General features: G+C 37.2%; 1 protein-coding gene across 4 annotated transcripts in view; it reads right to left on the bottom strand.

The window, feature by feature from the left end:
* The window catches only part of MSR1 (macrophage scavenger receptor 1), a 526,719-nt gene that overhangs the window by 101,300 nt on the left and 412,677 nt on the right, over window positions 1–12,742 (bottom strand). The window lies entirely within an intron of this gene.

Genomic DNA, 12,742 nt, shown 5'->3' with positions numbered 1-12,742 from the left:
GCCATTGCTGAGGCTTGAGTAGGTAAACAAAGCAGCCAGGAAGCTCGAACTGGGTGGAGCCAACTGCAGCTCAAGGAGGCCTGCCTGCCTCTGTAGACTCCACCTCTCGGGGCAGGGCATAGCCAAACAAAAGGCAGCAGAATCCTCTGAAGACTTAAATGTCCCTGTCTGACAGTTTTGAAGAGAGTACTGGTTCTCTCAGCACAGAGTTTGAGATCTGAGAACGGACAGACTGCCTCCTCAAGTGGGTCCCTGATCCCCGAGTAGCCTATCTGGGAGGCACACCCCAGCAGGGGCAGAATGACACCTCACACGGCTGGGTACCCCTCTGAGATGAAACCTCCAGAAGAACGATCAGACAGCACTATTTGCTCTTCAGCAATATTCGCTGTTCTGCAGCCTCCGCTGCTGATACCCAGGCAAACAGGGACTGGAGTGGACCTCCAGCAAACTCCAACAGACCTGCAGCTGAGGGTCCTGATTGTCAAAAGGAAAATTAACAGATAGAAAGGACATCCACACCAAAACGCCATCTGTACATCACTATCATCAAAGACCAAAGGTAGATAAAACCACAAAGATGGGGAAGAAACAGAACAGAAAAACGGAAAATTCTAAAAATCAGAGCACCTCTCCTCCTCCAAAGGAACGCAGCTCCTCACCAGCAGTGGAACAAAGCTGGACGGAGAATGACTTTGACGAGCTGAGAGAAGGCTTCAGACGATCAAACTTCCCCAAGCTAAAAGAAGTTCAAGGCCGGGTGCGGTGGCTCACACTTGTAATCCCAGCACTTTGGGAGGCCAAGGCGAGTGGATCACGAGGTGTGGAGATCGAGACCACGGTAAAACCCCATCTCTACTAAAAATACAAAAAATTAGCCGGGCGTGGTGCCGGGCCCCTGTAGTCCCAGCTACTCCGAGAGGCTGAGGCAGGAGAATGGCGTGAACCGGGGAGGCGGAGCTTGCAGTAAGCAGAGATGGCGCCACTGCACTCCAGCCTGGGCGACAGAGCAAGACTCTGTCTCAAAAAAAAAAAAAAAAAAAGAAGCTCGAACCCATCGCAAATAAGTTAAAAACCCTGAAAAACGATTAGACGAGTGGCTAACTAGAATAACCAATGAGAGAAGTCCTTAAAGGACCTGATGGAGCTGAAAACCATGGCACGAGAACTATGTGACGAATGCACAAGCTTCAGTAGCCGATTCGATCAACTGGAAGAAAGGGTACCGGTGATTGAAGATCAAATGAATGAAATGAAGTGAGAAGAGAAGTTTAGAGAAAAAACAATAAAAAGAAATGAACAAAGCCTCCAAGAAATATGGGACTATGTGAAAAGACCAAATCTACATCTGATTGGTGTACCTGAAAGTGACGGGGACAATGGAACCAAGCTGGAAAATACTCTGCAGGATATTATCCAGGAGAACTTCCCCAACCTAGCAAGGCAGGCCAACATTCAAATTCAGGAAATACAGATAATGCCAAAAAGATACTCCTTGAGAAGAGCAACTCCAAGACACATAATTGTCAGATTCACTAAAGTTCAAATGAAGGAAAAAATGTTAAGGGCAGCCAGAGAGAAAGGTCGGCTTACCCACAAAGGGAAGCCCATCAGACTAACAGCTGGACTCTCAGCAGAAACTCTACAAGCCAGAAGAGAGTGGGGCCAATACGCAACATTCTTAAAGAAAAGAATTTTCAACCCAGAATTTCATATCCAGCCAAACTAAGCTTCATAAGTGAAGGAGAAATAAAATACTTTACAGACAAGCAAATGCTGAGAGATTTTGTCACCACCAGGCCTGCCCTACAAGAGCTCCTGAAGGAAGCACTAAACATGGAAAGGAACAACCGGTACCAGCCACTGCAAAACATGCCAAATTGTAAGACCATCCAGGCTAGGAAGAAACTGCATCAACTAACGAGCAAAATAACCAGCTAACATCATAATGACAGGGTCAAATTCACACATAACAATATTAACCTTAAATGTAAATGGGCTAAATGCACCAATTAAAAGACACAGACTGGCAAACTGGATAAAGAATCAAGACCTATCAGTGTGCTGTATTCAGGAAACCCATCTCACATGCAGACACACACATAGGCTCAAAATAAAAGGATGGAGGAAGATCTATCAAGCAAATGGAAAACAAAAAAAGGCAGGGGTTGCAATCCTGACTCTGATAAAACAGACTTTAAACCAACAAAGATCAAAAAAGACAAAGAAAGCTATTACATAATGGTAAAGGGATCAATTCAACAAGAAGAGCTAACTATCTTAAATATATGTGCACCCAATACAGGAGCACCCAGATTCATAAAGCAAATCCTTAAAGAACTACAAAGAGACTTAGACTCCCACACAATAATGAGAGTCTTTAACACCCCACTGTCAAAATTAGACAGATCAACGAGACAGAAAATTAACAAAGATATCCAGGAATTGAACTCAGCTCTGCATCAAGCAGACCTAATAGACATCTACAGAACTCTTTACCCCAAATCAACAGAATATACATTCTTCTCAGCACCACACCACAGCTATTCCAAAATTGACCACATAGTTGGAAGTAAAGCACTCCTCAGCAAATGTAAAAGAACAGAAATTATAACAAACTGTCTCTCAGACCACAGTGCAATCAAACTAGAACTCAGGATTAAGAAACTCACTCAAAACTACTCAACTACACGGAAACTGAACAACCTGCTCCTGAATGACTACTGGGTACATAACGAAATGAAGGCAGAAATAAAGATGTTCTTTGAAACCAACGAGAACAAAGACACAACATACCAGAATCTCTGAGACACATTTAAAGCAGTGTGTAGAGGGAAATTTATAGCACTAAATGCCCACAAGAGAAAGCAGGAAAGATCTAAAATTAACACCCTAACATCACAATTAAAAGAACTAGAGAAGCAAGAACAAACACATTCAAAAGCTAGCAGAAGGCAAGAAATAACTAAGATCAGAGCAGGACATAGAGACACAAAAATCCCTTCAAAAAAATCAATGAATCCTGGAGCTGGTTTTTTGAAAAGATAACAAAATTGATAGACCGCTAGCAAGACTAATAAAGAATAAAAGAGAGAAGAATCAAACAGACGCAATGAAAAATGATAAAGGGGATATCACCAGCAATCCCTCAGAAATACAAACTACCATCAGAGAATACTACAAACACCTCTACGCAAATAAACTAGAAAATCTAGAGGAAATGGATAAATTCCTTGACACATACACCCTCCGAAGACTATGTCTATTGTGGTATTTTAATAATATATTTTTTAAAAAAAATCCTTGTACTCAGATTTATCAATCTTCTATGGTTTTATTTCCTGCCTTTTTTTTTTTTTTGGAAAGGATCTTTCCTAACTCACTGTCATATAAACAATGTTTTAGTAAGAAAAATTGACAGAAAAAAGCAGAGTGAGAGAAAATACTTGTAATGTGCCTAATGTGAAAAGGCCTAGTATCCAGACTATATAAAATATTTCTAAAAATAATTACCTAGTAATAGAAGATATGGTAATTCAGTAATTTTGCTTCTAGGTAAATATCTCAGAGAAATTTTTGCACATGTGTACCAAGAAACGTGTACCACAATCTTCACAGAAATGTTCATTACAACCCTATTGGAAACAACCCAAGTACCACTTAAGAATAAAATTAAAATATATTGTAGTGCACTGATTCATATAATTATTGATCTCATTAGAAATTAAATGTATTATATATGATATATATGGTTGTTTAGACTTGAGAATATGTGTGTGTGTGTATCTATCCATCTATGTATCCATGTGTGTCTATCCATCTATGTATCCATCTATGTATCCATCTATGTATGATAAGTTGCTTATCAGCTTAAGGGGATTTTGGGCTGAGATGATGGAGTTTTCCAGATATACAATCACGTCATCTGCAAACAGGCACAATTTGACTTGCTCTTTTCCTAATTGAATACCCTTTATTTCCTTCTCCTGCCTGATTGCCCTGGCCAGAACTTCCAACACTATGTTGAATAGGAGTGGTGAGAGAGAGCATCCCTGTCTTGGGCCAGTTTTCAAAGGGAATGTTTCCAATTTTTGCCCATTCACTATGATACTGGCTGTGGGTTTGTCATAGATAGCTCTTATTATTTTGAGATACATCCCATCAATACCTAATTTATTGAGAGTTTTTAGCATGAAGGGCTGTTGAATTTTGTCAAAGGCCTTTTCTGCATCTATTGAGATAATCATATGGTTTTTGTCGTTGGTTCTGTTTATATGCTGGATTATGTTTATTGATTTGCATATGTTGAACCAGCCTTGCATCTCAGGGATGAAGCCCACGTGATCATGATGGATAAGCTTTTTGACGTGCTGCTGGATTCGGTTTGCCAGTATTTAATTGTGGATTTTTGCATCGATGTTCATCAGGGATATTCGTCTACAATTCTCTTTTTTGTTGTGTCTCTGCCAGGCTTTGGTATCAGGATGATGTTGGCCTCATAAAATGAATTAAAAAATAATAAAGGGGATATCAGCACTGATCCCACAGAAATACAATCTACCATCAGAGAATACTATAAACACCTCTACGCAAATAAACTAGAAAATCTAGAAGAAATCGATAAATTCCTCAACACATACACCCTCCCAAGACTAAACCAGGAAGAAGTTGAATCTCTGAATAGACCAATAACAGGCTCTGAAATTGAGGCAATAATTAATAGCTTACCAACCAAAAAAAGTCCAGGACCAGACGGATTCACAGCCGAATTCTACCAGACGTACAAGGAGGAGCTGGTAACATTCCTTCTGAAACTATTCCAATCAATAGAAAAAGAGGGAATCCTCCCTAACTCATTTTATGAGGCCGGCATCATCCTGATACCAAAGCCTGGCAGAAACTTCTAAATATTTTCTCCATTTTATTGAACAGGACCTCTGACAAGAACGTAATCTTCAGGTGCTGATAAGGAAAAGGGACTCAGAACACATACAATTAAAAACTTAGATAATAGCACAAAAATTATTTTAACAAATGTTAAATTACAAATGTTAATTAAAGATAAAAGAGAATACACACTTTGGGAGGCCAAGGCGGGTAGATCACCTGAGGTCAGGAGTTTCAGACCAGCCTGGCCAACATGGTGAAACACCATCTCTACTTAAAATACAAAAATTAGCCAGGCGCAGTGGAGAGTACCTGTAATTCCACTTACTTGGAAGGCTGAGGCAGGTGAATTGTGGGGGTTGCAGTGAGCTGAAACTGAGCCATTGCACTCTAGCCTGAGTGACTAGAGTGAAACTCCATCTTAAAAAAAAAAAAAAAAAAAAAAAGAAATGATAGTATAGACTGTTTTGGGTATAGATGTTTCAATCTTATTAATTTTTGGTAAAATCCATGTGTGCATTACTGCTAGAAAGAGAAATTTTATTTCAGAGAAGAAAAACAATCTATTTCCCTAATTATGACAGTTCTTAGGTGACCTTGGTAGGTTTAAACCCAAGTCTAACTCCATGACTTTTACTCTCATTTAGAAATTGAGGTAAAGACTGGACCTTGTAATTTTCCTAACATTGTTTTACTTTTGAACAGTAATAGATTCAAAATGTATTAGGCTGAACTAGACATTATTGGAGCTTAGGTTAAAAGAAGTTTTCTAAACAATTAGCATATATTTATTGCTTTCCAGATATTAATGACATCCATTAGTTAATGTGTTTATGCATGCATTCATGACTGGGTTCATTCGTGACAATCAAATTAGAAAACACATAAGGGCCCTTGGCAAACTAAAACAGTATACAAATATGTATGTTATTATTATACCTATTTCTACATAATACCTATATGGTTAATGCCAGGTTAGTTGACACAGGAAATGCTATGAAGAGGTCATTGATAATTTGGTCAGAGCAAAACATGGCTAGTTATTGACTCTTACATCATAGGTAGAATTGCTGTAGCTGAGAAGGACAGAATGAAAGCAGGGAAGTAAGGATATAAAGACAGCGAGTTGGAGAATATTTGATTTAGAAATAAGGCTGTGAAAAGAATGCAATAGTTAAATTTGAGAGGGCTACTATGAGGATTACGGAGAGGAATCATTAAAATATTAGGAGGAAAATAAAAGTTTTCAGAGATGTGGTGTTTGCTGTAAAAAAGTCACATATTGTGCGTCTGGAATAAGCCAGGTAAATGTGGGTCTCTGATATTCAATAAAAACATTTTCTTAAAAAAAAAAAAAAGAAAAAACCCAGTATTTTCTAGATATATAAAAAAGTCACTAAATTATTTAATATTTTGTCACCACAGGATCTATAGTACATGTGAAAAAATACATTCTAGACAAAAATAGTGAATTAGATATCTTGTTTAAAATTACACAATTTTGAAGGGATTCTGACTAAATATTCATTTGGTAATCTTTTGACACTAAAATTTTAGATGATGCTGAGAATAAGCTCAGCTAGAACTACTGAGTCTTCAAATTAGAGAATGTCATGTTAATAAATCAGAAAGTAAGAAAAATGGTTATAATTACTATGAGGTAACATCTGTATCAGGGTTGAAGCTAGTCAACTCTTATTCTAAAATAGAATATTCTCAGTATTTTAAGTTTCTGTTGAGCTATCAGATACATATTTTTTGAAAATTTTTCTGAGTTGAACACAAATAGAATCAAACTGTATCCAGTTTTAACTCCTATCAAAACCCACGAATGTAGCTTGGAAGCATGAGAATATACTTTGTATTCTTAGATTTTAAAATAGAGAAATAACATGTTTAAGGAAAGTATTTTAACAGTTAACCCAACCTCTGTTCTAGAGTCGAATTTTTTTTCCTGCCCTCTGTTTTTTAATAATATTGATTCCTTCTGTTTGTTGTCTGATGAATGTAGTAATCTCAAGTTTTACAACGATGGGATGTAAATCCAATAACTGAAAAACTGCTGACTTTCATGTGGGGAGCAATACAGTTTATAGCTGTGTATTCTAAATTTGACATAATGATGTGCATTACTATCAGAAATAAATATAAAGTTTCTAAAATCAGAGCGTGAGAAGTAACCAGATTTGGCCTGCACACCAATCTAAGCAGAGTCATAGATAGGGGAAGAACACAATTGCAGCATCCAAAAATAAAAAATACTTATAATACTGACATTATAACAAACACATTTTACAGTCTTTCCAGATGGGATAAGAACTGCTTAACAGTTCTTATGCTAAATACAGTAGCATGATTATCAGCATTGCTTAAGATATAGAAACTTCAAATTTGGAATAATGAAAAAAGTGAAAACTTTTCATTATTCGACATAAAATAAATGGTCCTTCTCATCATTAGTTATCTTTACCCTCAACTATTCTTTGTTTTTTTTTTTTTTTTTACGTGATCTTGCTATGTTTCAGGCTACAGCGCAGTACTGCTATCTCTTCTCGCTGCAGCCTCAACCCACTGGGCTCAAGTGATTCTCCTGCCTCAGCCTTCTAAATACCTGGGACCACAGGTGTGTTCCACCCAGTCCAGCTAATTTTTGTATTTTTTGTGAGATAGGCTCTCCGTATGTTGCCTAGCATGGCCTCAAATCCCTGGGCTCAAATGATCTACCCACCTTGGTCTCCCAAAGTGCTAGGATTAGAAGTGTGAGCCACTGCACGTGGCTCAACTACTCTTAAACCTAAGGAATCCAGCTGTCCTCTTGTTTCAATATCACATTTCAAGTACTCAGTTAAGTCTTAAAGGGTTGGAAACTTCTAAGTTGCTTCTTTTATATTTCACTGATGCCTTTCAAAAATTTGGGACAACTATGGGCAACTTAACAATATTTGCATGTGAATTCCTCTGATTTGGGAATACTATTCATAAATAATTGTCATGCTGTGATTTTAAAAAACCACTACTCAAGTGTACACATTCTAGACATAAATGCATAAAGTTTTAAAACGTGGTCCTATAATATTTCAGAGGATATAACTTCATTTAAAAATGTTTGACAGACAACATGGGACATAGATTAATATTCAGTAGTTGGAACTGAGAATGAAAGAATTTTCAGAAGTTTACCTAAGACCAATTATAAATTATTTTACCTTTGTAGGCAATCCTGCACTTGGTCTTTAAATTTTCTCCAAGTTTTGGTTCCTATTCTTCCTGACTATCCAGCAGACAAAGTTTAACAATTATAACTACTATGATCACTCACAGGTTCACCAAACTTTCCATTATCTTTTGCGTGGGCTGTCCTTCAAATCTCCAATTTTCATCAAACCTGTGACATAAACTGTTGGTTGCTACTCCAGGGCTGCTAGGGCCAGTGAAAGACACGTGAGATGCTACAGGGTCTGCACTACAAATTTATTATTTCCAATTTAATTGAGGCCCCTTAACAGGCCAATCTCTTTACTTGTTATTTATCCCTTCAGTATCTAATCTAAGCTTTTTGGTAATCTCTTCAAGCTCCAATCGAACTTCACTTTTCCTTTACACTCAGCAAAATATCAAATTTCATGCCTTCCTGAGAAAAATGATATTAAGAAACTTGACCTTCCTCCAGATACGGACTCAAACATACACACTTCCCTAGATATGCTTCCGTAAGCCTTGCAACTAATGCCAGAGGGTGACTTTATCCCAACAACCCCTGGTGTTCAGAGATAAATAACACATTCCCTTCTGTCCTGAATTCTTCCACTTTCTGTAGCCTCATAAGTCTTTCCAATCAACTGTGCTCTTTCTTTTTTGATTTTTTTTTCAATTTTCTAGTTCTTCCAGCACCTTCTCCTTGGTTTATGAAAATGTCTTAATAAAAATAAGCAAATAAATATTTTAAAATTAAAATTCCTTTAGTTGACATTCTCCTCACTCTATTTCACTCTTTTTTTCTTTTCATTCTTGCCACCACATGATTTCTCAATCAACTGCAATGTGCCTTCATCCTTATCATGAGAGAAAATGTTCTAAAGTCACCACTGAGCCTGAAATCACTCATTAAAAATCTCTCCTCCTTTAACTTGTTTCTGCTCCCATACCATTGAACTTTCTTTCTCAGCCAATTTCACTGTCTATTTTTTGGTTGATGTTTTGCTTTACTTTTCACAAAATGCTCTCTGCCTATGCAAGTTCAGGGATTTCATGTTTGTTGGAAACACTTCTATAAAAGAAGCCCTAATTCATGTCTCTAGATCCAGAGTCCACACGCTACTTCGATAGTATAAGTCGAAATTCACATAGACATTTTTTTCTGGATATTTTCACCTTTCAATTTCTGAAAGTATTTTAAATTTAACATTTACAAAACAGTTTAAGTAGTTCAAATACAAAATGGTGGAAAAAGTAATCTTTCTAAAATCAGTGGAAAACAATTGCATAAAAAGATGACTGCACCTTTGACAAGAAAGCAATTGTAATTCCGAATTACAATCTCTAAAGATAGAATTGTCAGTTTTAGTAAAATTTTTCCTTGGAGAGAAGGCACACATAAATATTAACTCAGAAAGTTACCCCCAAATACACATCGTATCATGAGCTCCATCAGAATTCCCTCACTTGGAAAAAAGAATCTGGCTCACTAGTTGGGCTGCTTGCCACACATTAGATCTTTATTTTGTATTACTAACTTGAAATGTGAGAAACAAAGAGGAATAATTTTTATGTAAAGCGGGCTGCTGGAATAGTATATTGGAGACTATGGGACCAAAACTATAATATGAACAACACAGTCTCCTCGACCTTGCAAGGAATAAAAATAATAAACAATAACCTGAGCAAAAGAGCGAGTCCTGATTTCTACTGAAAATAAAAACAATTGCCAGGTGTGGTGATGTACACCTACAGTTCCACCTGCTTGGGAGCCTGAGGCAGGAGGATTGCTTGAGCCCAGGAGTGGAAGGCTGCAGTGAGTCATGATCATGCCACTGCACTCCAACCTAGGTGACAGAGAGAGATTTTTTCAATTAAAAAAATAAAATAAATAAAAAATAATGTGAGGGATCAGTTAGAGTGGTGGGAAAAACTACAGGGAAAAGCTGCAAACCTGCTGAAAGGTGGGAAGGTTCTGCAGAGCCCCGGGGGAGAATAGCTGAAGGCAGCTGTTCTGTAACCCTGAAGGAGAGGGCAAGGATTAGGTACAAGGCAGTATGGGGGGATTTATCTTAAACAGGCATGTTTACTTATGTTGACCAGGAACTGACCTTTGATCATCCCGCATATGCATGAGATTCCTTGAAAGGGGAACAAAAAATGTTAATTACCTACAGGTTGTGTGGGCTCCAGGTTTTCAGCATTGTGCCTACATTGAATAAAAGCAAGGTCTCAGGGCTGCTGCTCTCTGGCCACTGGAGCCAGGCATTCACCTAGTTGCTTTTACACTGCATATCTATGTCTGAGTACTCATTTCATCCATTGGCCAGGGTCTGTGGGACAGACTTGACAAAATAAAAATAATTATAGTGCTGTGATTTGAATGTCTCCTCCAGAACTCACGTTGGAATTTAATTGCCATTGTACCATTGTTAACAGGTGGAGCCTTTAAGACGTGATTAGATCATAAAGGCTCTATCCCCATGAATGAATTAATGCTGTTATCATGGAAGTTTAGCGCCCCTTTTCTCTTTGTCTCTCACATGTTCTCTTGCCATGTGATACTTCTGCTGTGGAATGACCCTCGCCAGATGTCAGTACCACTGTCTTGGACTTCCCAGCTCCAGAACTGTGAGCCAAATAAACTTCTATTGTTTATAAATTACCCAGTTTGTGATATTCTCTTATAGCCTATATATATATATATATATATATACTAAGACAAATGGAATGACAGAGCTTTAGTTAAAGCCAAGGAGGGTTAGAAAAACTAGACTATTGCAAAGTGATACCTAAAGCAGATTGTGTTAAATTTAGAGAACAAAGAATGAAGCATATGAGATATAAAGGACACTTCACTCTCCTGATCCCTTCTTCATTCCATCTTTTAAAAAATATTTAGTATAAAAATCCCCCATTCAATGATAAGTTATATCCGGAAGGGGTTCAACGTGGATGCATGTAAGGACTACAAGAAAAAGCACTGACAGAACCATGGAAACAAATGGCAGACGAATATGAAAAAAATTCATGAGAAAATGGGTGAATATTATGAATAAGCATTACTCCAACAAATCAAATAAATGAAAGAAAACCCGTTATGTGAAACAAAAGCTCAAACAAGAGACACAAAACCTCAAAGAAGAGAGTTATTTTAAACAACAAATAGTAATCTGCCATAAATCAGTGAGAAAATGATTTAAAAATCAAGCCTATTATAGAAAAGAGGAGAAATATTAACACATTCCACAGATAGCACAGTTAATCACAGGGAGAAGAATTTGGTCAAAATAAATGAGTGAAGACCAGGGAGTTAAAACTACATACAACACAGAGATAATTAGTATCCCTAAGAAGCAAAACAATAGAACAAATCAAATGGCCAAAACATTCAGTCTTTTGAAACTAAAAATAGAAATCTATAGTTTGTAATGGTCATTTTCCAGAGGAAGTATTGAATAAAAAATGAATGTCAATGAAGATCAATATAGTTAATTACTGGTCATGGTAATTAACAATAAAAGTAGCAATTCTATAGGATACCGAGTTGAAAAATCAAGTCACGTATTAAAGAGGGAAAAAGCAAATTTTCCACTTCCCCTTTAATGCTGAAATAACAGTATAGCAATGTCTTCAGAGTCCTCAGTGAAATTACTGTGACTCAATAATTTTTTTAATTTAATTTTATTATTACTATACTTTAAGTTTTAGGGTACATGTGCAATGATTTTTATACTCTTCCCAGTTGTTACTGGTTGTAAAGGAGATAGATATTTTCACAAACGCAGAAATTCAATAACCCTGAGATATATGTATAATTAGAAAAATACCTGTGCCCCCACAAAATGCCCTAAATGAAGGGGACATAAGGTAAAAGTTACAAAATTTCTTATCCATAAATAAAACAAATTAAAAAAAACTATATCACTGACAACATAAATTCTACAAACCACTTATTTCTCTATTTGCCTTTACAACCATGATAATTCTTTTTATTTTTTTAATTTTTGTTTTGAGACGGAGTCTCGCTCTGTCACGCAGGCTGAAGTGCAGTGGCGCGATCTTGGCTCACTGCAAGCTCCGCCTCCCGGGTTCACGCCATTCTCCTGCCTCAGCCTCCCAACTAGCTGGGACTACAGGTGCCCGCCATCACGCCCGGCTAATTTTTTGTATTTTTAATAGAGACGGGGTTTCACGGTGTTAGCCAGGATGGTCTCGATCTCCTGACCTCGTGATCCGCCCACCTTGGCCTCCCAAAGTGCTGGGATTACAGGTGTGAGCCACCGCGCCCAGCCTACAACCATAATACTTCTTTAAAAGCAGTATTTATAGTCACACTCTAGTTTCTCTTATCATATACTTTTTAAAAACCCAGGCTTATTAGATATTAATTACATACTAGAAAATTCCCGTTTTAAATATTTATCTGATTTTTAATAAACATACTGTATTGCATAACCATCACCATAATCTAATTTTAGAACATTTCTGCTACCTCTCTGTAACTCTAACTGCTGGTTTACAGTTAATTCTCATTCCTACTCATTCCCAGCATCCAATAACTTGAATTTATAAATTGCTTTGGGCAATATGGCCATTTTCACAATATTGATTTTTCCTATACATGAGCATGGAATGTTTTTCTATTTGTTTGTGTCAT

This window comes from Symphalangus syndactylus, chromosome 1 (assembly GCF_028878055.3).
Source record: "Symphalangus syndactylus isolate Jambi chromosome 1, NHGRI_mSymSyn1-v2.1_pri, whole genome shotgun sequence".
NCBI classification, from domain to species: Eukaryota; Metazoa; Chordata; class Mammalia; order Primates; family Hylobatidae; genus Symphalangus; species Symphalangus syndactylus.
This window is presented reverse-complemented; position numbering and strand designations above follow the sequence as displayed.